Source organism: Heterodontus francisci, chromosome 11, assembly GCF_036365525.1.
Source record: "Heterodontus francisci isolate sHetFra1 chromosome 11, sHetFra1.hap1, whole genome shotgun sequence".
Classification (NCBI taxonomy): domain Eukaryota; kingdom Metazoa; phylum Chordata; class Chondrichthyes; order Heterodontiformes; family Heterodontidae; genus Heterodontus; species Heterodontus francisci.
In genome coordinates this window covers 90,078,319-90,104,281 of record NC_090381.1, presented here as the reverse complement: position 1 = coordinate 90,104,281, position 25,963 = coordinate 90,078,319, and the positions used below count along the sequence as shown (strand labels likewise).

Sequence of the window (25,963 nt, the reverse complement as noted above, 5' to 3'; positions counted from 1 at the left end):
GTACCAGAGAGTGGAGTGACAATTACAGGAATTCTATTCAATGTGGTTGACAGCTAATCGACTACAATTAAAATAAGGCACATTTTACAGCAAAGAGGGAGTCTGAAGAATTCTGACATGACCAATGCAACCTTAACCCTTTCACTGGTCCATGACATCCCTTCCTTTGGTGGCTGTGAGGAAGATGCTAATGTCTGGTGCTTGAAATGCTTGTTAATTTGATTTATTTTTTGTCAGTAAGCTATCCTTTTCATATATTTTTACCCATTCACGAGCTTGAATCTTTCCACAACGTGAATCATGGCCAGGCAAGTGACTTTATCAATGGCTTTATGCATTGGCCAAAGAAGGTGCAGTTCAATGGCTAAGGAAGTTTTAGGATCTAAACTCAGGCTCACCATGCAAGGTAGCCTAGAGAATGGCACATTACTGCAATACTGCCTCATGCCACATACACTGTCATTTGCAGTTCACTACAATAAGACATCATGATCCAGGCTTCTCGGCCTTTTGGCTAAGATCAAGTGTAGTATCTGTTCTTATCAGTGCTTATTTGATTGAGAAGAGACCATGATCATTGCCTTTTGATCCTGGGGAAGCTTTGAGTAAAATGGCTATAACCAATTTTCGAGCTTCGGGCCAGGGAGTGCGCAACACCGTTCGGGTGGTCGTGAAGGACAAGGAAGGAGATGCACCGGTCGATCGCACTTTCTTCATCAAGAAAATTCTCTTCGATTGCTGCGGATTTCAAGCGACGGATGTCTTCTGCCTGCAGGATTTCCCCAGCAGTGGATACTTCGACGTGACGTTCCGGAACGTGGCGGGATGCATCAAGTTCCTGAAGGCGTTCAAGGAGAAAGGGGACCTGCGCCACTGTCGATCCTCACAGCGGAGCCGCTCTTCACGCTTCCGTCACAACGGGACCGGGTGGTGACGATTCACCTCTACAACCCCCATGTTCCGGTGGTGGATGTACTCACCTTTCTCGCCAGGTACGTCGAGGTGGCCGGCAGCAGCACTGATGTCAAGGACCCCTTTGGGATCTGGACCAGCAAGCGGCAGGTCAAGGTGACCTTGAAGGTCGATCCCAGTGGAGCCATCATCCACCCTCCCTCCAGCTTCGCTATCGGGGGAAGTCGAGGCTTCTTGGTCTACGCTGGGCAGCCCAGAGTTTGCCGCACCTGTGGCAAATCTGGTCACATGGCAGCCAACTGCAGCACGGTTGTTTGCAAGAACTGCAAGGAGGAAGGCCATCAGACCAAGGACTGTAAGCAGACTAAGTGTTGCAACTTGTGCGGTGCGGCAGGCCATCTCTACAAGACCTGCCCCAAACGTTGCCTCAGCTATGCTCAGGCGGCAAGGTCCAAGGAAAGGCCGGGAGAAGGTTCGACGAAGGCGTCCGGTGTTCGAAAGGAGACCAGCAACCTTCTCCACAGTGAGGAACTTCAACCTGAGAAGGAAGGGGAGGCGGCTGAAACCAACGACCCAGCACCTACCCAGCGCCCGGAAACCCCTCCTCCACAGACAGAATCAATGGAGGAGGAGGCAGCAGATGGACAAACAGGTCAGTGGCAAGTGGTCCAGAGGAAAACCACAAAGAAAAAACATCCCAAAGCCACCACCCAAACCAGTGGCAAGAGGAGGCTCTCTTCTGAATCAGACTGCAACAACTCCTCTTCACTGGACGGGGAAATGCTGGAACGACAGCCCCTTCAAAAGAGGCGGCAGAACTCCGAGATGGATGATAAAGCATCCCAGCCTCCGGGCACTGGAAGCTGTGATGGGCCCGGCGTGCCCCAATCCCAATACCCCACACGTAACGACGTGGCCAACGCATCTCAGCTCCGGGACACCGGGAGCAAAGACACGTCTGGCGCACCTGAGCTCCGGGAGACCGGGAGCTGTGATGTTTTCGAGGAGGAACAGATGGAAGCAGCTGAGGACAACACAACGCTCTCTGCCTACAAGACCCCCCCGATGTCACCCGAGCGGCACAAACCCTGCAGCAAAAATCAGGAGGGGTTTCTGAACCCAACCAACGTGAAACTTCTTGCGCACACGATGGGTATGCAGGAACATCCCAAAGGACTGGGACTAGCGAGGACAAATGGTATGGGAAGCAACAACTAATTTTTAGAAAAAAAAATGGGTGTAAGAATTGCTTCCATTAATGTGCGTAGCATTAAATCTACTACGCGATGTGTTTCAACCTTGGATTACCTTGCCAAGGTCAAAGCTGACCTACTGTTTCTGCAGGAGTGTGGAATACCACACCTCAGCACCTACAGGCAGTGGTCGCGATGGTGGTCCCACGGGCCATCGATCTGGTCGGGGGGTAATGACTGCCGTTCCTCCGGCCTGGGTATTCTGCTGCGGGGAGGTAACTTCACCATCTCCGAAGTTAAGGAGGTGGTGGGCGGCCGCCTCCTCGTAGCAGACGTGATGTACAACAACGCTCCGCTCCGGTTGATCAACGTGTACGCCCCGGTACAATGCAGCGAGCGGCTGACCGTCTTCCAGCAGCTCCCACTGCTGCTGGCGACGTCCAGGCCGGTCATCCTAGGCGGTGACTTCAACTGCATCATCGATGCGGCTGGACGATCCGGCAGTGACGACAGCAAACTGGACGCTACGTCCAGATTCCTAGCAGAAACAGTTAAGGATGCCAAACTGCACGACGTCTTCAGCAAACCTGCAGACGGAGCGCAGCGCAGATACACATGGTCAAGATCGGACGGGTCTGCCCGTTCCAGGATTGACTTCCTGTTTGGGTCCCGTGCTGTCACGGTCGGATCCACCGACGTCAAGCCGGTGTTCTTCTCCGACCACTGCCTCTTACTGGCCGACTGTCACTTACAGGGCGACCAGCGGGTTGGCAGAGGGACGTGGAAGCTCAATGCGACACTGCTGACCCCAGAGAACGTTGAGGAACTCAAAAGGGATTACAAAGGTTGGAGGACCGTGAAACCCCTCTTTGAGTCTCCAGTTCACTGGTGGGAAGCGATTAAGGAGAACATCAAGAGGTTCTTCATCCACAAAGGTGTTCAGAAGGCGAGAGAGAGACAGAGGGAACTGTCCCGACTTCAGAAAATTATGCAAAATCTACTCCGGTTGCAGTCAATGGGTGTCGAGGTCAAGGAGGACCTCCAAGAGGTGAAGAGCCAGCAGGCCTTGCTCTTTGCCAAGGAGGCCTCCAAGATCATCTTCCGGTCCAAGGTCCGCTCCATCGAGCAGGATGAGACGTGCTCGCGTTACTTCTTCCAAAAGGTACACAGAGAGAGCTCTGTTATCAGCAGCCTGAAGGAAGAAGATGGCTCGGTAACGTCTTCGCAGTCCGACATACTAAGGATCAGCAAATCCTTTTATGCTGGGCTGTATGACGCGAAGCCCACAGACAGCAGAGCCTCCCAGTCCTTCCTGTCATCTATCACAGAGGTCTTAGATGACAGCAGGAGAGAGAGACTGGACAAGCCGCTAACTCTGGACGAGCTGACAAAGGCCGTTGAGTCTTTCGAGACGAGTAAAACTCCCGGGAGCGACGGCTTACCGGTCGAGTTGTACTCGGCCCTGTGGGACTGGGTCGGCCCGGACCTGCTGGAAGTATACGAGAGTATGCTCCTGGCCGGCAGCATGTCAGAATCCATGAGAAAAGGCATCATCACCCTCATTTACAAGCAGAAGGGGAAGAGGGCAGAAATCAGAAATTGGCGGCCCATCTCACTGCTTAATGTTGATTACAAGATTCTGTCCAAAGTCATAGCCAGTCGAGTCAAGTCTGCTCTGGAGTTGGTGATTCACCCCGATCAGACCTGTACTCTACCCGGCAGGAAGATCTCTGATAGTCTCGCGCTACTCAGGGATACAATCGCCTACGTACGGGACAGGCGGGTGGACACCTGCCTCATCAGCCTGGACCAGGAGAAAGCTTTTGACAGGATATCGCACACCTACATGATGGACGTGCTTTCCAAAATGGGGTTTGGGGAGGGAATCTGCAATTGGATCCAACTGCTCTACACAAACATCAGTAGCGCAGTGTCAATCAACGGGTGGGAATCTGAAAGTTTCCCGATCAAATCTGGAGTCAGACAGGGCTGTCCTCTGTCCCTGGTCTTGTTTGTTTGCTGTATTGAACCCTTTGCTGAGTCTATTAGGAAGGATGCGAGCATAAGAGGGGTGACAATCCCAGGCAGCGGAGGCACTCAGGTCAAAACCTCCCTGTACATGGATGACGTCGCCGTCTTCTGCTCGGATCCGCTGTCCGTGCGCAGACTGATGAGCATCTGCGACCAGTTCGAACTGGCCTCGGGAGCCAAAGTTAACCACGGCAAGAGCGAGGCCATGTTCTTTGGCAATTGGGCTGACCGATCCTTTGTCCCCTTCACCGTCAGGTCAGATTACCTGAAGGTGCTGGGGATATGGTTCGGAAGGGCCGGGGCGTGCACCAAAACATGGGAGGAGCAAGTAGCCAAGGTACGACAAAAGTTGGGCATGTGGGGGCAGCGATCTCTCTCCATTGTGGGTAAGAACCTGGTCATCAGGTGCGAGGCGCTCACGTTGTTGCTCTACGTGGCGCAGGTCTGGCCCATACCCCACTCCTGCGCCGTGGCAGTCACCCGAGCCATTTTCCGCTTCGTCTGGGGATCTAAAATGGACCGGGTCCGGAGGGACACGATGTTCAAATCTCTGGACATGGGCGGGAAAAATGTACCCAACGTGGCCCTCATCCTGATGACCACCTTCGTGTGCGGCTGCATCAAGTTATGTGTAGATCCCCAGTACGCAAACTCCAAGTGTCACTACGTGCTGAGGTTCTATCTGTCCCCGGTGTTGCGAAGGATGGGCCTGGTCACATTGCCGCGGAACGCACCATGCAGTTGGGCGGCGCCGTACCACCTATCCTTCGTGGAGCAGTTTCTGCGGAGAAACACCTTTGACCACCGGTCCATCAGGCAGTGGTCTGCACGGAATGTCCTCAAGGCCCTACGGGAAAAGGAAACGGTGGATCCTGTCGGATGGTTCCCCGAGCAGACCGTCAAAGTCATTTGGCGGAATGCCTCATCACCAGAACTTTCAAACAAGCACCAAGACGTAGCTTGGCTGGTGGTGAGAAGGGCCCTCCCCGTCAGATCCTTCATGCACACCCGAAGTCTCGCCCCCTCCACACAGTGCCCCCGCGTTGGCTGTGGTGGGGAAGAGACGGTCGCCCACCTCCTCCTGGAATGTGCCTTTGCAAAGCAGGTGTGGAAAGAGATGCAGTGGTTTTTGTCAAGGTTCATCCCAAGCAGCTCTGTAACACTGGAGTCTGTGCTCTACGGGCTGTTCCCAGGGACGCACACCGAGACAAACATCAACTGCTGCTGGAGGACTATCAATTCGGTGAAAGACGCCCTTTGGTCTGCCCGAAACTTGCTGGTCTTCCAGCGCAAAGAGTTGTCCACCACCGAAGGTTGCAGACTGGCACATTCCAAGGTCCAGGACTACGTGCTGAGGGACGCACTAAAGCTTGGGGCAGCCGCAGCAAATGCTCAATGGGGAAAGACCACAGTGTAAGGTTCCCCCACCAAGCTGGACTGAGGGGCTGGATCAATGGGAAACCCCTCGAACTGTATCGTTAATATTCTCAATTGCTGTAAATGTAAAACTGTAATTGACATGACAATTGTGAAACGGAAGGGTTGGGAAGAAACTCATGACAGTATTGAAGGAAACTGATCTCCCTTGCAATGTTTATATTTTTTGGTGCTGTTTGGAAACTGTTTGGCAATGTAATTTTTACAGATTTTTATGAATAAAGTATATTTTGGAAATAAAAAAAAAAAATCATGATCCAGGCTGGTGCATCTGGAGACAGTGGAGGCAAAATTGGGCTCAGTACTTTCATTTTTTCACCAGATGGATAAAGAACTGGCTGGGCAACAGGAGACAGAGAGTAGCAGTGGAAGGGAGTTTCTCAAAATGGAGACGGTGACCAGTGGTGTTCCACAGGGATCTGTACTGGGACCACTGTTGTTTGTGATATACATAAATGATTTGGAGGAAAGTATAGGTGGTCTGATTAGCAAGTTTGCAGACGACACTAAGATTGGTGGAGTAGCAGATAGTGAAGGGGACTGTCAGAGAATACAGCAGAATATAGATAGATTGGAGAGTTGGGCAGAGAAATGGCGATGGAGTTCAATCCGGGCAAATGCGAGGTGATGCATTTTGGAAGATCCAATTCAAGAGTGAACTATACAATAAATGGAAATGTCCTGGGGAAAATTGATATAGAGAGAGATTTGGGTGTTCAGGTCCATTGTTCCCTGAAGGTGGCAACGCAGGTCAATAGAGTGGTCAAGAAGGCATACGGCATGCTTTCCTTCATCGGACGGGGTATTGAGTACAAGAGTTGGCAGGTCATGTTATAGTTGTATAGGACTTTGGTTCGGCCACATTTGGAATACTGCGTACAGTTCTGGTCACCACCAAAAGGATGTAGATGCTTTGGAGAGGGTGCAGAGGAGGTTCACCAGGATGTTGCCTGGTATAGAGGGCGCTAGCTATGAAGAGAGGTTGAGTAGATTAGGATTATTTTCATTAGAAAGACAAAGGTTGAGGGGGGACCTGATTGAGGTGTACAAAATCATGAGAGGTATAGACAGGGTGGATAGCAAGAAGCTTTCTCCCCCCCAGAGTGGGGGATTCAATTACTAGGGGTCACGAGTTCAAAGTGAGAGGGGAAAAGTTTAGGGGGATATGCGTGGAAAGTTCTTTACGCAGAGGGTGGTGGGTGCTTGGAACGCGTTGCCAGCGGAGGTGGTAGACACGGGCACGACAGCGTCTTTTAAGATGTATCTGGACAGATACGTGAATGGGCAGGAAGCAAAGAGATACAGACCCTTAGAAAATAGGCGACAGGTTTAGATAGAGGATCTGGATCGGCGCAGGCTTGGAGGGCCGAAGGGCCTGTTCCTGTGCTGTAATTTTCTTTGTTCTTTGTATATCAGTAAAAGGGTCAGTAGCGTGCAGTAAACATCCACCGGAAGTATGCAGAGCAGGCAGATCATGGTGTCAACCAGGGTGCACAGCTGATTTGGTCCAGTGCTAAAAGCTTGGAGCTCCAGGCACCAGCCGATGCCCTCTCTTAACTTTGCAGAGCTTACCACCCGTTCAGCAGCATGAAGGACCACCCCCCCAAACTAGCATTATTTAAAGTGATCTTCAACTACTTACGAGTTAGATGTTGGTTTATTTCTTCCATCCGTTGCTACAAATGTATACATTTTTGGTGCTTTTCATAGTCATTTCACATTTCAAAAGTCTACAGGGAGTGGTGGGGCAGGTGCTGAAGTAGTGTTTGCCGACTTCCCAGACATGGATGGACTATTAGACCTTTCCCTTGGAGTACAACGTGACTTGGAGAATGAACAGAGGTCATGCAGAGCAAGGCAAGCTGCTGGAAGAGAGGAGGAGGAGGAAGGGGAAAAGGGATCTTAGCAGGAGGCCATATCCACCCAGGGTGTTCAGGGAGTAATTCTTCTACCTCAGCCTCAGTGATGGCCAATGCTCGAGACATCTGCACTTCACTAAGGTAGTCATCGCTAAAATCTGCTAACTGCTGCAGCCACAACTCCAACCTCACAGGAGGGCAAGGACCACATTGCCAGTGACTGTGAAGGTGACCATGGCCGTGAATGTTTATGCATCTGGCTCCTTCCAGGCTGCTGCTGAAGATATTTACAACATCTCACAGTTTGCAATGCACTTTTGTGTAAGGGAGTCACTGAGGCTCTCTGTAAAGTGAGATAACTTCATTTCATCCCCTCTTGCCATAGAGAAGTAGGCAGAGTGAGAACGAGGGTTTGCAAGGATTGCAGGCTTCCCCATGGTGCAGGATGCCATCGACTGCATACACATGTCTTTGCGTGTGCCTCATGTGAACTCTGCCATGCACCTGAACCAAGAGGGATTCCACTCCTCAAACTGCAGCTGGTGTGCGACCATTGGCAACACATCATGCAGGTCAATGACCAGTATCCTGGCAGCAGTTATGACACATTCATTCTGTGGCAATTCCCTGTGTCAGCTGTATTTCAGCCACGACAGCAAACCAAAGGATCGCTACCAGGTGATGAAGGCTATCCACTGATGACACAGCTCATGACCCTAGATCTCAACCCACGCACTTGTGTGCAGTATGCACAGGATGAGAGCCATGCTGCCACAAGAAATCTGATAGGGAAGGTTATTGACAGGCTGAAGCAACAATTCTGCTACCTGAACCACTCTGGAGCAGCCTTGCAGTACTCGGCTGAGCAGGTCTCAAGATTTGTGGTGGTCTGCTGCAAGCTGCACAACCTCGCCATCCTGGGGGAACAGCCCTTCCCACCACTTATCAGGCAAGAAGCAAGAGAAAGAGGCGGAAGAGGAAAGGAGAGTGCAACCTATGCTACACTTTCTACCTGGGCTTTATGTGGAAAACTAATTCAAGAATGATACCAGGAACTGCAGCTCCAATTCCACATTCACCAACAGTCCCATACTCCTTACCTTCCCTCTGTCACAGACCTGTCCTCTTGGGCACAATGCAAGCATAAAAGCCAACACAAAACACACATTCCAATCCAAATTTATAAGTTAAATCATGCCATATTGCACATAAAGATAAACTAAATCGCCCTTGTGCATTCCCTTAATGCCTGTCTTCCATGTGCCTTCCAGTTGCCCTATGAAGTGCTATCCCAGTGGCTGCAGCATGGCTGGTGGAAGGCTGCTGACGTTTAGTGGTGGAGACTGAAGATGGTCTTGAGAATGACCGTATGCAACTCTGGGTTAGAAGGCCTGAGTTCAGACTGCACCCCTTCAACATGAGCGGAAGCAGTCTGGGCTGACTGGCTGACAGGCAACAGCAAGGAGACTGGCAGAGTTGCAGGGGTGGAAGCACAAATGCTGGCATCCTGTTGTGCTCCTTGGAGCCACTGCCACATTCCCGGGGCTGCACCTCAGCAATCCTAGTGATCTGTTGGAGGACAGATTGCTGGACTGCTTTGACACCTTGAAAGCTCCTTTGAACACTGACATGCAGAGCCATGATGGCAGCAGTCTGAGCTTCCACTGCAACACTCAGATGTTGGGTGGCTGCTGCTTGTGCTGCAATGGAAGCTGAGACATCACCATCAGACACTGCATTATGGTTGGTTCCATATGTATTCTCATGGAATTTACCACCAAACCAATGCTGGAAAGGATGGGCTCCATGGTCTGTGCAAAGCCCTGTCCAAGTTAGTGCTGGATTCTGCCATCTTCCTTCACATTGAATGCACGTTTTCTGGTGGGCTTCCCAAAGCACCAAGCATTTTGCTGTGTACACCCATCATCCATTTTCTGTAGCCTGGCCCATTGAAGTCTGCATCTGAACCCTCTGCAGCAGAACTCATGTGCAACCTTGCCCTCCAGGGAGCTGGCGCCTGTGCTGTCCATACCCATGCCTGGTTGCAGAGCAATTGTACCCAATGTCTCACCACGTGTAGATCCCGTCTCTATGCTATCCTCTAAATTACACACAATGTCAGTATTTGAGCTGGTGATTGCGAGTGTGGAATTCAATGACAGTTGTGTCTTCATCATCACTGTCTTCTTGCTGTTCCTCCACCCGCCACTGCCTGGGCACGTTGCTGTTCTTGGGCATCTGAATGGAAAAACAGGCAAGGATAAGGTTATGGTGAGGGGAGGAGAAACTAAGAAGTGCACGCTTACGCCATCTGCAGCTTGTAAGTGAGAAGAGACCGTGAGACAAGGGGGACGTTGGATGTGCGAAGGAGGATTAGGTATGAGGATACCATCATTTTTAATGGATTCCGCCTTGTTGGTAGCCACTGTCTGAGCAATGGCCCTTCCCATAATTGCCACAACCATCTCCTCCATGGGGTTAGAACATTCAGGCACATCTCTCCCCCTCTGGTTAGTTCCTGCTGCCTCCAGTTGTGAGCCACCTTCTCCTCCAAAAGAGATGGAATTGTGTTAGTGACTGTCCTGCAATATGTTTGGGTGATATGGCTGTCATGGTTGAATAGCTGGTAGTGTGTGCAAGCTATAAGATGTGGGTCTGACCCTTCCAATAGTGCTAAGTGTGCAAGGGTGAGATGAAGCATTTGAATGTTAGGTCTGAGTCTTAACTGATAAGAGATTATTGGTAGGTGAGTGATGGAGGTGTGGTGAATAGAAGAGTGACTGAGGCTAATGGTGCAGTTGGTGGGATTTGGCATTTGAAGATACATTCACTGACTTTAACCACTCATGAGGTTATTGAACTTCTTGCAGCACTGCATCCAGGTCCACGGGGCTTGCTCCCTGGCATTGACCTCCATGGCTATCTGCTTCCACTGCCTGCTGAGCATGTGTTTGAAGGGCCTCCTGGCCCCCTGCAGATGCATGACATTTCTCCTCCTTTCCACTTCTTCAGTGATGAAAACCTGGTGCCCGCACTCTCCCATAGTCAGCCATTCTTTACTGTTTCCCAGGTCAAAATCAGGTGCAGAATGGCTGCCAGCACCTGTTCCAGCCATATTGCTGGCTAGCTTTAAGTACTGCAAGTTACTAACAATATTAGACCCCTTGCTGATGTGTGCAGTGAATGAACAGTGCAATTAGTGCTGGCTGCACACACAAACCATTATAATGAGCAGGCAACACAAAGTTAGTGAGCTGCCTGCATTACCATGAAATAGATGTGGGTTAATCGCGCATTGTGATTCCCATACCCGTTTGAGGGCTATCCAATTTAACCCCCATGCTTCTACATACAGAGAGAGGAAAATTAAGTTGACAATTTATTATAACCACTTTCACACAGTTTGTAGATGTCAGACACAGAAGCCTGTGAGGATATCACCTGTCCACCCTCCAAGACTAGGAAGCAGTGCATTAGATTCATACAGAGCTAAGAAAAATAAATGCAATTAAAATTTGAAGATATAAACACAAAATGATGTTATTCAATTAAATAGAAGTTTAGTCTCACAAGCAACAATGAGATAATGACCATATACTCTGTTTTAGTGATGTCAATTGAGAGATAATTATTGACCAGGTCATCTCCACTGCTCTCCTTTGAAATATACCATGGGATCTTTTATGTCCACCTGTGAGGTCTAGCAGGGCCTCACCTTATCATCTCTGAAAGACAGCACCCATTAGTACTGCATTGGAGCATCAGCCTTAATTTTTATATTTAGAGCTCTGGAGGGGATCTTGAACTCCCAACCTTCAGGCTAAGAAACAACTGTGTTACCAACTGAGCTACCAACTGAGCCAGAGCTGACAGTAGAGTTTATGCCTTCACTGTCACAGATTCTTCTCCTTCCCAATTGTGTGGCACATAAAACCAGCCACAAACCTTGTGTCAGTATGCAGCCTCAAGCCATGTGATTTTCCATCACTTCCCTGTAGGGTCCAACAGCTCCACAAGTCAACAAATAACAAATAAACAAAAGTATTGAAAGAAAATGAAAAAAAACCCTTTTATTTAATGCCCCTATGCTTTTTCTCCGAGGTCACTTGCAGCAGAGTCCATAAGATTAATATTTCAATCCTGGAGACTCCAGGACAATCCTGGAGGGTTGGCAACCCTACCTGCCTCCCAGAATGGGCAGGTAGTCGACCAGCAGGATTTAAATTAGGCCAAGGTGTTAAAGTAGCTGCAGTGTTCAATTGATCTGGGTTTGATTGTATTAGTCTGTCCACTTATCTGTGTTCATTGTGTTTGATTGTTTAAGCCTATGGGTGGAACTTAGGAGTTAAAAGTGAAACAAAAACACACAGCTTTTATCTTCTACCGAAAACACACTGACTGCTATGAGGAGGCATGTACTGAAATTGTGTAAGAACTTATACATAAGTTATAGAACTTATACATAGATATACATACTTTACCCAGCATCCCAGTGTAAAGATAACAAAGCCCACGTCTCATTTCTGGAGCAGTGAGTGCATTTCCGACTCACCTCACTACCCACCTGCCCCAAACCCGCCATGCGTTAACATTGTGTCCATGAATTGTCCATCAAATACTGCCATATATGTAGGAAACCATTAGTCTTAATTCAAAAGTAAATCCACCCTTAAAGGTATCACAGCAGCTGGAAGATTTACCAATCCAGTTAATACTTTATGGAGCACTGTATTAAAATGCAAATGGAACTTTGTGTTGATGAAACAATTAATGAAGAACTCAAATAAAAGTAAAATGCTGCAGATGCTGGAAATCTGAAATAAAAGCAAGAAATGCTGGAAATACTCAGCAGGTCTGGCAGCATCTGTGGAGAAAGAAGCAGAGTTAATGTTTCAGGTCAGTGACCTTTTATCAGAACTGACAAAGGTTAGAAATGTAATAGGTTTTAAGCAAATAAAGCAGGGGTGGGGCGAGAGATAACAAAAGGGAAGGTGTTAATAGGGCAAGGTCACAGAGAATAACTGACAAGAAGGTCATGGAGCAAAGGCAAACGGTAAAGGCAAAAGATCATCCTCTGCCATTTCTGCCATGTCCAGCGTGATGCCATTACCAAACGCATCTTCCCCTCCCCTCCCCGTCAGCATTCCGAAGGGATCATTCCCTCTGCCACACCCTGGTCCACTCCTCCATTACCCCCAACACCCCGTCCCCTTGCCATGGCACCTTCCCAAACAATCGCAGGAGGTATAATACTTGCATTATGATCTCCTGACTATCCAAGGTCCCAAACTCTCCTTTCAGGTGAAGCAGTGATTTACTTGTACTTCTTTCAATTTACTATACTGTATTCACTGCTCACAATGTGGTCTCCTCTACACTGGGAAGACCAAATGCAGACTGGGAGATCACTTTACGGAACACCACCGCTCAGTCCGAAAGCATGACCCCAAGCTTTTGGTTGCTTGCCATTTCAACACACCCCCTGCTCTCATGCCAACATATCTGTCCTAGACTTGCTGCAGTGTTCCAGTGAACATCAACGCAAGCTCGAGGAACAGCATCTCATTTATTGATTAGACACACTACAGCCTGCCAGACTGAACATTGAGTTCAATAATTTCAGAGCATAATGGGTCCCCCTTTTTATTTTTGGTTATTTCTTCTTTTTGTTTTATTTTACTTGCTTCATCATTCATTGTTATTTACCATGTGCCTGCCCACTGTTTTTTCATGTTTGTGCTTTGGGCCAGGGATGTTCATTTTTCTATCAATTAACACCCTCTCTGCACTAACGCTTTGCCTTTCAACACACTATTAACATACCGTTTGCCTTCGCTCCATTTATTATTATTAATGAAGAACTCAATGCCATTTATAAGCTGACTTAAAAACATGACCCTCCAGCCTTCTGAGTGATGCGCAGCTGTTTTGTTGGTAAGTCCAGCTCTTGACATTGCATTTCATGTCCACAAGTGTAGCATTTCAACTCTTTCCTGCTGGCCTCATTGTGGTTGGAACACTGGAAAATATTATTCAGGTCATTTGTAAAATACTGTGTATTTATTCAAAGAAAAGGGATGAAAGCCATCGGTGTCAGTGATGGATTTTTGGCAGTTAGCCACAGCTTTGGTCTTTCCTAGGTTGGATGAATCATCAGCAGTTGAAGAGTCTCCAATCTCTGCCTAATAGCATCCCTTAAATCCAGTCTCTGAAACAGGCTTCACATATGGGACCCCTGTGGATTGCTCCACAGGAGAGTGGCCAGTGGTAGAAATCTGCTGTCAATTTTTTCATTGCTTTATTCTGTGTACATTATTTGTACCAAGTCAATCTAGATTGAGACATCTGAAACACAGACCTGGAGTCCTTTGGGTCAGAAGTGAGGGGAATTTTCATCACATTAAATTGGGCTGCATGCTTACTTAGTTGCCAGAAATGAAAGCACAGTGGATTGACCTACTGCTTCCCCCAGCTTCCTGTAAGGATAGCTCTGAATAGCGTGAAATACTTGACCAATGTGACACCTGACATTGTTTATACTGTAAAACTCATTCAAATTGTCAGTGTGCTGATTGAGGGTAGCACACTCAAACTTTTTATAACCTGTCTTTTCTTTTTACAGATGTTGATTAGCCTGCTTCACATTTCCAGCACTTTCTATTTGCATTTCACTGATAAAGTCACAAGGAGAAATCAGTTTGCTCACCAACACTGTTAAAAAAAATTCAGCAAAGGAAGAGAAAAAGATGTTTTTAAGGTGTCAGCTGTGGTTTATTTGCCTCTGAGTCAGAAGGTTACGGGTTCAAGTCCTACTCCAGGATTTGAGCACAAGGATCTAGTACTCCAATGCAGTACTAAGGGAGTGCTGCACTGTTGGAGGTGCTGACTTTTGGATGAGAATTGAACTGAGCTCCTGTCTGCCCTCTTAGGTGGGCATACAACATCCCATGGCATGAATTCAAAAAAGAGCAGGGGAGTTACCCCTGGTATCCTACCCAATATTTATACCTCAATCAACATCACAAAAAACAGATTATCTGTCATTATCAGATTGCTGTTTGAGGGAGCTGTCTAGGATGTCACAGAGCAGCTGCAGGACATTCTTCTGGGGGAGGATGAACAGCCAGAGGTCGTGGTCCACATTGGTATCAATGTATCAATGACATAATAAGATGGGGGATGAGGTCCTGAAAGCAGATTTTAAGGAGCTGGAAGGAGATTAAAAAGCAGGACCTCAAAAGCAGTAATCTCAAGATTATTCCCGGTCCCACGTGCAAGTGAGCATAGGAATAAGAGAATTGGGTGATTGAACACGTGGCTGGAGAACTGGTGTAGGACGGAGGGCATCAGATTTCTGAGACATTGGGACCAGTTCTGGGGCAGGTGGGACCTGTACAAGATGGATGGGTTGCATCTTAGCAGGGCTGGGACGAATATCCTCACAAAATCCTCAATTTGCTAGTGTTGTTGGGGAGGTTTTACACTAAATTATCAGGGGGGATGGGAACCTGAGAGGGAGCTCAGATTGGAGGGAAGCAAAGCTGGTAACTTGTCAGGGGTGTAGAAACCAGGAGCAAGTATCAGAGAGGAATAACAAGCTGCACAGAATACTGGGGGAGATAGATTACACGAGAGTAGGGGACAGTAGGTTATTCTGTGGGGTCAGAATAAGGAAGAAAGTAATAAAGTCTGAATCAGGGTTAATGCGCATGTATGTGAATACACGGTGTGTGGTTAATAAGACTGGTGAGGTACAGGCGCAGATTGCCATGTGGAAATATGATGTTGCGGCTATAACAGAGACCTGGCTCAAAGGAGGGCAGGACTGGGTGTTAAATATTTCTGGATACAAGGTGTTCAGGAAAGATAGCAAAGGGAAAAAAGGGGAATGGGTGGCGGTATTGATGAAGGAGAGCATTGCAGTGCTGGAGAAAAAGGATGTCCCTGAGGGGTCGAGGACAGAATCAATTTGGCTAGAGCTAAGGAACAAAAAAGATTCAGTTATATTGCTCTGTGTTGTCTATAGGCCACCAGCTGGTGGGAAGGACGTGGAGGAACAAATTTGCAAGGAAATTACAGAGAGGTACAAAAATTATAGGGTAGTTATATTGGGGGACTTTAATTATCCAAACATAGACTGGGATAATAGTAGTATAAAGGGCAGTGAGGGGCAAGAGTTCCTCGATTGTGTTCAGGAAAAATTTCTACAACAGTATGCTGCTAGTCCAACGAGAAAGGAGGCACTGCTAGACCTGGTTCTTGGGAATGAGGTGGGCCAAGTGGATCAAATATCAATAGGATAGCATTTAGGGAATAGTGATCATTGTATCATAAGGTTTAGGCTGACTATGGAAAAGGAGAAAGAGCAATCCAGGGTAAGAATAATTAACTGGGGGAAGGCCAACTTCAAAGGGTTAAGAATGGAGCTGGGGCAAATAAATCGGAGTCAAAAGCTGTCAGGAAAACTGATAGTTGAACAATGGGCTACCTTCAAAGAAGAGATAGTTTGGGCACAGTCAAGGTATGTTCTCCCGAAGAGGAAAAGTAGGGCAAACAAATCCAGAGCTCCCTGGATGACAAAAGAAGTAGAGACTAAGATAAGGAAGAAAAAGTGTGCTTATGACAGATGCCAGGTAGAAAATACTATTGAGAACCAGCCTGAATATAAAAGGTCCAGAGGGGAAGTGAAAAAGCAAGTAAGAGAAGCAAAGAGAGAGCATGAAAAGAGACTGGCAGCTAGCATTAAAGGAAATCCCAAAGTTTTCTCTAGGCATATAAATAGTAAAAGGGTGGTAAAAGGAGGAGTGGAGTCGATTAGGGACCAAAAAGGGGTTTTACACATGGAGGCAGAGGGCATAGCTGAGGGACTAAATGAATACTTTGCATCTGTCTTTACCAAGGAAGAAGATGAAATACAGGCAATGCTGAAAGAGGAGGTAAGTCAGACACTAGAGGGGTTTAAAATTGATAAAGAGGAAGTATTAGATAGGCTGTCTGCAATTAAAGTGGATAAAGCACCAGGATTAGATGTGATGCATCCAAGGATACTGACAGAAGTGAGGATAGAAATCGCAGAGGCACTGACCATAATTTTTCAGTCTTCCTTAGACTCGGGGGTGGTGCCAGAGAACTGGAGAATTGCAAACGTTACACCCTTGTTCAAAAAAGGGTGTAAAGATAAGCCCAGCAACTACAGGCCAGTCAGTTTATCTTCAGTGGTGGGAAAACTTCTAGAAAAAATAATTAGGGGCAAAATCAATAGTCACGTGGACAAATGCGAGTTAATTAACGAAAGTCAGCATGGATTTCTTAAAGGAAAATCATGTTTAACTAACTTGCTAGAGTTTTTGAGGAGGTAACAGAAAGGGTTGATGAGTGCAATGCTGTTGATGTGGTGTACATGGACTTTAATAACACATTTGATACAGTGCCACACAACAGACTTGTAGCTCGTGGAATAAAAGGGACGGAGGCAACATGGATACAAAATTGGCTGAGTGACAGGAAACAAAGTGTAGTGGTCAATGGATGTTTTTCAGGCTAGAGGAAGGTTTGTAGTGGAGAACAGTGTTGGGACCCTTGCTTTTCCAGATATATATTAATGACCTAGACCTTGGTGTACAGGGCACAATTTCAAAGTTTGCAGATGATACAAAACTTGGAAGCACTGTGAAGAGGATAATTTAGAACTTCAAAAGGACATAGACAAGTTGGCGGAATTGGCAGACAGGTGGCAGATTAAGTTTAATGCAGAGAAATGTGAAGTGATTCATGTTGGTAGGAAGAGCATGGAGAGACAATATAAAATAAAGGGTACAATTCTAGAGGTGGTGCAGAAGGAGAGGGACCGAGGTGTATATGTGCATAAGTCATTGAAGGTGGAAGGACAGGTTGAGAGAGCAGTTAATAAAGCACACAGTATTCTGGGCTTTATTAATGGGGGCATGGAGTACAAGAGCAATGAAGTATGTTGACCTTCTACAAGACACTAGTTCAGCCTCAGCTGCAGTATTGCATCTAGTTCTGGGTGGGCACTTTCAGAAAGACATGAAGGCATTGGACAGAACAGAAAAGATTTCCAAGAATGGTTGCAGGGATGAGGAACTTCAGTTATGAAGATAGATTGGAGAAGTTAGGACTGTTTTCCTTGGAGAAGAGAAGGCTCCCGGCGGAGCAGCAGGAGAAGGTAGCGACTCTTCGGTGGGTGAGTGAAGGCATCAGGAGCTGTGTTTTAAAAGTAAGTACTTATTGTTTTACTTACTGTTTTCCTTGTCTTTGAGTTTCTTTTGGCGCCGGAGGAACCGGAAGCTGGTCGGCAGCGAGGACTCCTGGGTAGGTATTTTCCTTAAAGGTGCGGAGCTCCGTGGACTCGGCCTCATTTCCCGGCGGAGCAGCAGGAGAAGGTAGCGACTCTTCGGTGGGTGAGTGAAGGCATCAGGAGCTGTGTTTTAAAAGTAAGTACTTACTGTTTTACTTACTGTTTTCCTTGTCTTTGAGTTTCTTTTGGCGCCGGAGGAACCGGAAGCTGGTCGGCAGCGAGGACTCCTGGGTAGGTATTTTCCTTAAAGGTGCGGAGCTCCGTGGACTCGGCCTCATTTCCCGGCGGAGCAGCAGGAGAAGGTAGCGACTCTTCGGTGGGTGAGTGAAGGCATCAGGAGCTGTGTTTTAAAAGTAAGTACTTACTGTTTTACTTACTGTTTTCCTTGTCTTTGAGTTTCTTTTGGCGCCGGAGGAACCGGAAGCTGGTCGGCAGCGAGGACTCCTGGGTAGGTATTTTCCTTAAAGGTGCGGAGCTGAGTAAACCCGAGCCGCTACACATGTAGTGTCTCCCACCCATCCTCCTCCTCTAACATAATAATAAGACCCTTTTTACCCTCCTCCTCTAACCAAAAAGGACTGAGCAGGTAAGCTATTTACTGTTTTTGTTAATATCTATAGTTGTACTTAACTAAGGGGTAATTGAATAAAAGAAATGGCAGCCAGTGTAGTGCAGTGCTCCTCCTGCAGAATGTTCGAGGTGAGGGAAACCTCCGGTGGCCCTGCCGACTTCACCTGCTGGAAGTGCATCCGTCTCCAGCTCCTATCAGACCGTGTTAGGGAATTGGAGCTGGAGCTGGATGAACTGAGGATCATTCGGGAAGCTGAGGGGGTGATAGATAGAAGCTACACGGAGGTCGTTACTCCACAAATCAAAGGCAGCTGGGTAACAGTTAGAGGTGGGAAGAGGTCAGTGCAGGGATCTCCTGTGGTCGTTCCCCTCAACAACAAGTATACAGTTTTAGATACTGTTGGGGGGGACGGCCTATCGGGGGCAGGCTGCAGTGACCGGGCCTCTGGCACGGGGTCCTGCACTGTGGCTCAGAAGGAAAGGAGGGAGAACGGGAGAGCACTAGTCATCGGGGACTCGATGGTGAGGAGTACCGACAGGCGGTTCTGTGGGCGCAGGCGAGACGCACGGATGGTTTGTTGCCTCCCTGGTGCCAGGGTCCGTGATGTTTGTGATCGCGTCTTCAGGATCCTTAAAGGGGAGGGGGAGCAGCCAGAGGTCGTGGTGCACATTGGCACCAACGACGTAGGAAGGAAGGGTGGCACAGATGTTAGAAGTGAGTTTAGGGAGTTAGGCTGGAAGCTGAAAGCTCGGACGGACAGAGTTGTTATCTCTGGTTTGTTGCCGGCGCCACGTGATAGTGAGGCTAGGAATAGGGAGAGAGCACAGCTGAACACGTGGCTGCAGGAATGGTGTAGGAGGGAGGGCTTCCAGTTCTTGGATAATTGGACTGCATTCTGGGGAAGATGGGACCTGTTCAAACAGGACGGGCTGCATCTGAACCAGAGGGGCACCAATATCCTGGGAGGGAGGTTTGCTAGTACTGTTCGGGAGGGTTTAAACTAGTTTGGGAGGGGGATGGGAACCGGACTTGTAATCCAGGGACCAGTGGGTCCACTCAGAAAGACAAAGAGTGTAGTGAGGTATTGGGGAAGGTAGCACTGTCACAGAGGACAGATGGGCACGGAGAAGGGTTAAAGTGCGTATACTTCAACGCAAGAAGCATCAGGAATAAGGTGAGTGAATTGAAGGCGTGGATGGGCACTTGGGACTACGATGTTGTGGCCATCACTGAAACGTGGATAGGTGAGGGGGAGGAATGGTTTTTGGAGGTACCTGGTTATAGATGTTTTCATAAGATTAGGAATGGTGGTAAAAGAGGTGGGGGGGTGGCATTGTTAGTTAGAAATAGTGTAACAACTGCTGAAAGAATTTTCGAGGAGGATCTGCCGACTGAGGCACTGTGGGTTGAGGTCAGGAACAGGAAAGGAGCAGTCACCTTGATGGGAGTTTTCTATAGGCCCCCCAATAGCAGCAGGGAGGTGGAAGAGCAGATTGGGAAACAGATTTTGGAAAGGAGCAGAAGTCACAGGGTAGTAATTATGGGGGATTTCAACTTCCCAAATATTGATTGGCAACTCTTTAGATCGAATAGTTTGGATGGGGTAGTGTTTGTGCAGTATGTCCAGGAAGCTTTTCTGACTCAGTATGTAGACTGCCCGACCAGAGGGGAGGCAATATTGGATTTGGTACTAGGTAATGAACCAGGGCAAGTGATAGAGCTGTTGGTGGGCGAGCACTTTGGAGATAGTGATCACAATTCTGTAGCATTCACTGTGGTAATGGAGAAGGATAGGTATGTGCAACTGGGCAAGGTTTACAATTGGGGGAAGGGTAGATATGATGCTGTCAGGCAGGAACTGAGGAGCATAAGTTGGGAGCATATGCTGGCAGGGAAGGGCACGGTCGAAATGTGGAACTTTTTCAAGGAGCAGATAGTAGGGGCCATTGATAAGCATGTCCCTGTCAGACAGGGAAGGGATGGTCATGTGAGGGAACCGTGGTTGACAAGAGAGGTTGAGAGTCTTGTTAGGAAGAAGAAGGATGCGTATATAAAGTTGAGGAAAAAGGGCACAGGCATAGCTCTGGAGGGATACAAGATGGCCAGGAAGGATCTGAAGAAAGGGATTAGGAGAGCTAAGAGAGGGCATGAAAAATGCTTGGCGGGTAGGATAAAAGAAAACCCCAAGGCCTTTTACGCGTATGTCAGAAATATGAGGATGACTAGGGGGACCATAGGTCCGGTCAAGGACAATAGCGGGAGACTGTGTGTTGAGCCGGAAGAGATAAGTGAGGTTTTGAATGAGTACTTCTCTTCGGTATTTACGAATGAGAAGGGGTGTATTACTGAAGAGGACGGTGTGAAACAGACTGGTAAGCTCGAGGAAGTGCTCGTTAGGAGGGAAGATGTGTTGGGGTTTTTGAATAACTTGAAGATAGACAAGTCTCCCGGGCCTGACGGGGTATATCCAAGGATGTTATGGGAAGCAAGGGATGAAATTGCAGAGCCGCTGGCAATGATCTTTTCATCTTCTCTGCTGACGGGGGTGGTACCAGGTGATTGGAGGGTGGCAAATGTTGTGCCCCTGTTCAAGAAAGGGAATAGGAACAACCCTGGGAATTACAGGCCAGTTAGTCTTACTTCGGTGGTAGGCAAGTTGATGGAAAAGGTGCTGAGGGATAGGATTTCTGAGCATCTGGAAAGACACTGCTTGATTCGGGACAGTCAGCACGGTTTTGTGAGGGGTAGGTCTTGCCTCACAAGCCTGATTGAATTCTTTGAGCAGGTGACCAAGCAAGTGGATGAGGGTAAACCAGTGGATGTGGTGTACATGGATTTTAGTAAGGCATTTGATAAGGTCCCCCATGGTAGACTTATGGAGAAAGTCAGGAGGCATGGGATAGTGGGGAATGTGGCCAGTTGGATTAAGAATTGGCTAACTGATAGAAGGCAGAGAGTGGTCTTAGATGGTAAATACTCAGCCTGGAGCCCAGTTACCAGTGGCGTGCCGCAGGGATCAGTTCTGGGTCCTCTCCTGTTTGTGATTTTTATTAACGACTTGGATGAGGAAGTCGAAGGGTGGGTCAGTAAATTTGCAGATGATACAAAGGTTGGTGGAGTTGTGGATACCGAGGAGGGCTATTGTCGTCTGCAAAGGGACTTGGATAGGTTGCAGTGCTGGGCTGAAAAGTGGCAGATGGAGTTTAACCCTGAAAAGTGTGAGGTCGTCCATTTTGGAAGGACAAACATGAATGCAAAATACTGGGTTAACGGTAGGGTTCTTGGGCATGTGGAGGAGCAGAGAGACCTTGGGGTCTATGTGCATAGATCATTGAAAGTTGCAACTCAAGTGGATAGGGCTGTGAAGAAGGCATATGGGGTGTTAGCGTTCATTAGCAGAGGGATTGAATTTAAGAGCCATGAGGTGATGATGCAGCTGTACAGGACCTTGGTAAGGCCTCATTTGGAGTACTGTGTGCAGTTCTGGTCGCCTCATTTTAGGAAGGATGTGGAAGCCTTGGAGAGGGTGCAGAGGAGATTTACCAGGATGTTGCCTGGAATGGAGAATAAGTCTTACGAGGAAAGGCTGAACATTCTAGGCCTCTTCTCATTAGAAAGGAGAAGGATGAGGGGTGACATGATAGAGGTTTATAAGATGATCAGGGGAATAGATAGGGTAGACAGTCAGAAACTTTTTCCCCGGGTGGAGCAAAGCGTTACAAGGGGTCATAAATTTAAGGTGAAGGGTGGGAGATATAAGGGGGATGTCAGGGGAAGGTTCTTTACCCAGAGAGTGGTCGAGGCATGGAATGCCTTGCCCGGGGAAGTTGTTGAGTCAGAAACTTTAGGGACTTTCAAAAGGCTTTTGGATAGGTATATGGATAAAGGAGAATGATGGGGTATAGATTAAATTGTCCTTGACAGAGGACAAAGGATCGGCACAACATTGTGGGCCGAAGGGCCTGTTCTGTGCTGTATGTTCTATGTTCTATGTTCTATATGTAAGTATTCAAAATCATGAGGGGTCTGGACTGTAGATAGAGAGAAACTGTTCCCACTCGTGAGAGGATCGAGAACGAGAGAGCACAGATTTAAAGTAATTGGTAAGAGAAGCAAAAGTGACATGAGGAAAAACTTTTTCACACAGCAAGTGGTTAAGGTCTGGAATGTGCTGCCTGAGAATATGGTGGAGGCAGGTTCAATTAAAGCATTCAAAAGGGAATTAGACAGTTGTATGAAAAGGAAGAATGTGCAGCATTACGGAGAGAAGGCGAGGGAATATAACTGAGGGAATTGCTCATTCAGAGAGCCAGTGCGGACATGATGAACTAAATGGCCTCCTTCTGCATTGTAACAATTCTGTGATTCTGCGTAAATTGGCTGCTGTGTTTCCTACATTGCAACAATGATTACACTTCAAAAGTACTTCATGGGCTGTAAAACGCTTTGAGATGTCTGGTGGTTATGAAGGCTGCCCTAGAAATGCAAGTCTTTCTTTTACAATAAAAATGGGCCTCAAGAATCCACAGAAGAAAATCCCACTGCTTATACCAGGCTTGCACTTGCCTGTTCCTTCCAGCAAGATGTCAAGTAGAGGGTACCTAACTTACACGGACCAGGTGGGCACATCTCCAGTGCCTGCCTGGACTATGCAACTGGCAAATCCTGCATCAACTTGCCATGGCAAGGAGCAGGGGTGTCCCCAGACCCTGCCCATGTCCCTGTGGGTCACTGTATAACGGGGGGGGGGGGGGGCAATCTACGTACTTTAAAAAAAAGATGCTTCTTGCTTCAGGAACCCAGACCCCAACCCCCAACCACCTCTTTTGTGGAGCCCACATCTGCCCATCTGGATACAGACATGGCTCATCTCACCAAATGTACCAGCCTCAAGGGTCCCAATTAAGCCAAGGAAGCAGGGGCTCCTGGAATAGGGAGTAGCTGCCCTTGGCCCTACTGCCTGAAAACACTTGTCTTGCATCGGGCAGACAGTGTTCTGTCCCTTATAAAGCACACCAGTGAGTCCTGGAAATGGCAGGGATTTAGCATAACTGAGTTCATGACATATTCCAGTGGGTTCCGCCAGTTACTCCTTCACAGTTGGCCAAGAGACAGGTGGAATTCTCACTGATTTTTGGGAACACAATGTTGAAAGCTTGAACTTCTCCACGTTTAAACTGGTTTTGTCATTTCCACTAACTAGGGACTCATGAGGGTCACATGCCAGACCCAAGGCCAAGGATGGACAGGCATATGGCTATTTTGTTCCCGGCCTGTCTTTGCCTGGTTCCATTCTCATCTATCCAATCAGAGTCAGAAAATTGCCTGCAATGGTCTCTTTTGCTGCTCCCATACCATTAACTCTGGAGTCCTTCAAGGATCTATTTATCCATCTCTCTACCTCTCCCTCTTCCTTTACCAATCAAGACACGTGTTTGAACCCTGACGTACTGTTGGGCATAAAATAGTCAGTTTAACAATTCTATTCCACCACCACCCCCGCCCCCACCCCCAACTGCCCACAGTCTTTCATGCAGTGCCTTCGTGCAATCTTTCTGCCTTAACTGGATCCAAATGTCCATCTAATTTCCATTCAACTTCAGAGGAATTCTTGAAATTTCCAGCAGGACACAGGTTAAATATGGGCTGTTGAATGGAATGCATTGCAAAGTAAATACTGTTCCAAATTTATGTGTCATCCAACTCAAGCAGTCATTTGAAAAAGCACAGCTCATCTGGAGTCATATGGAGAGGACTTAAAGTCTCTTCAAAAAAAGACATTAGCTGGGCTATAATCACCCTTTCCAAGTTTCTGAAGTGTCAGACTAGATTACATCCTCAAGTCTCTGGAGTGGGAGTTGAACTCATAACCTTCTGACTCAGAGGCAAAAGTGCTGCTACTGAGCCAAGGCAGCTATTTGAACTATTCATAGCAATGAGGAGAAAGTTGGACAGCAGGGAAGGAAAAGTACTAAAGCATTGAGAGGAATCTCAAAATAATAAGAAAAGCTAGCCTAATTTAATCTTGTTTGCAACAATGACAGAGTGGACAACCAACAGTATTCAATATGGAGACTTAAGCAGTAGACTGCCTGCGTTTTACAGATCCTGCCAGTTTGTCATTCCATTGAAATCAGATCACTGCCCAGGAGGCAAAGATGATGATCTACCTCCAAATTTTTAATTGAACTTGAGGCTTCTGAGTCTTGCCATTTATAATCTTGCACGTACATAGGAAGAGATTAAGCAAATAGGAGAAAGTTTAAAGCACCCATCTTTCAAAGCAGTCTTACATAGTATTTACAGGAACATAGGAACATAGGAGCAGGAGTCGGCCATTCAGCCCATCGAGCCTGCTCCGCCATTCAATATGGTCATGGCTGATCATCCACTTCAATGCCTTTTTCCACACTATCTGCATATCCCCTTATGTCATTGGTATTTAGAAATCTGTCAATCTCTGCTTTAAACATACTCAATGACTGAGCTTCCACAGCCCTCTGGGGTAGAGAATTCCAAAGATTCACAATCCTCTGAGTAAAGAAATTTCTCTCATCGCTATCCTAAGTAGCTTCCCCCTTATTTTGAAATTGTGTCCCCTGGTCTGAACTCCCCAACCAGGGGAAACATCTTACCTGCATCTACCCTGTCTATCCCTTTAAGTATTTTGTAGGTTTCAATGAGATCACCTCTCATTCTTCGAAACTCGAGAGAATACAGGCCCAATTTTCCCAATCTCTCTTCATAGCACAGTCCACCATCCCAGGAACAGGTCTGGTGAACCTTCGTTACACTCCCTCTACGGCAATAATATCCTTCCTCAGGTAAGGGGACCAAAACAGCACACAGTACTCCACGTGCAGTCTCACCAACGTTCTATACAATTGAAGCAAGACTTCACTACTCCTGTACTCAAATCCTCTTGCGATAAGGGCTAGCATACCACTAGCCTTCCTGATTGCTTGCTGCACCTGTATGTTAGCTTTCAGTGACTTATTGACCAGGACACCCAGGTCCCTTTGTACATCTACACTTTCTAATCTCTTACCATTTCAGAAATACTCTGCACATCTATTCCTCCTACCAAAGTGGATAATGTCACATTTTTCCGCATTATATTCCATCTGCCATATTCTTGCCCACTCACTAAGTCTTTTCAAATCCCCTTGAAGCTGCTTTGCATCTTCCTCACAACACACATTCCCACCTAGTTTTGTGTCATCTGTGAACTTGGAAATATTACATTTGATCCCCACATCCAAATCATTGAAAGATATTATGAACAGCTGGGGTCCAAGTACTGATCCTTGCAGTACCCCACTCGTCACAGCCTGCCAACGTGAGAACAACTCTTTTATTCCTATTCTCTGTTTTCTGCCTGTTAACCAATCCTTAATCCATGCCAGTATATTACCTCCTATCCGTTGTGCTTTAATTTTGCTAATCAACCTCCTGTGGGGGACTTTATCAAAAGCCTTCTGAAAATCCAAGTATATCACATCCACCGACTCCCCTTTATCAATTCTGTTAGTAACATCCTCAAAAAACTCCAACAGGTTTATCAAACATGATTTCCCATTCATAAATCCATGTTGACTATGCCCAATCAGATCATTATTATCCAAGTGTCCATTTATCACAT

The 25,963-nt window shown here is 47.3% G+C and overlaps 1 protein-coding gene and 1 pseudogene across 2 annotated transcripts in view; one reads left to right on the top strand and one right to left on the bottom strand.

Moving 5' to 3' along the window:
• Positions 1-25,963, bottom strand: part of LOC137374922 (multiple epidermal growth factor-like domains protein 6) — a 355,699-nt gene that overhangs the window by 307,822 nt on the left and 21,914 nt on the right. The window lies entirely within an intron of this gene.
• LOC137375511 (U2 spliceosomal RNA) lies at positions 495-603 on the top strand (annotated as a pseudogene).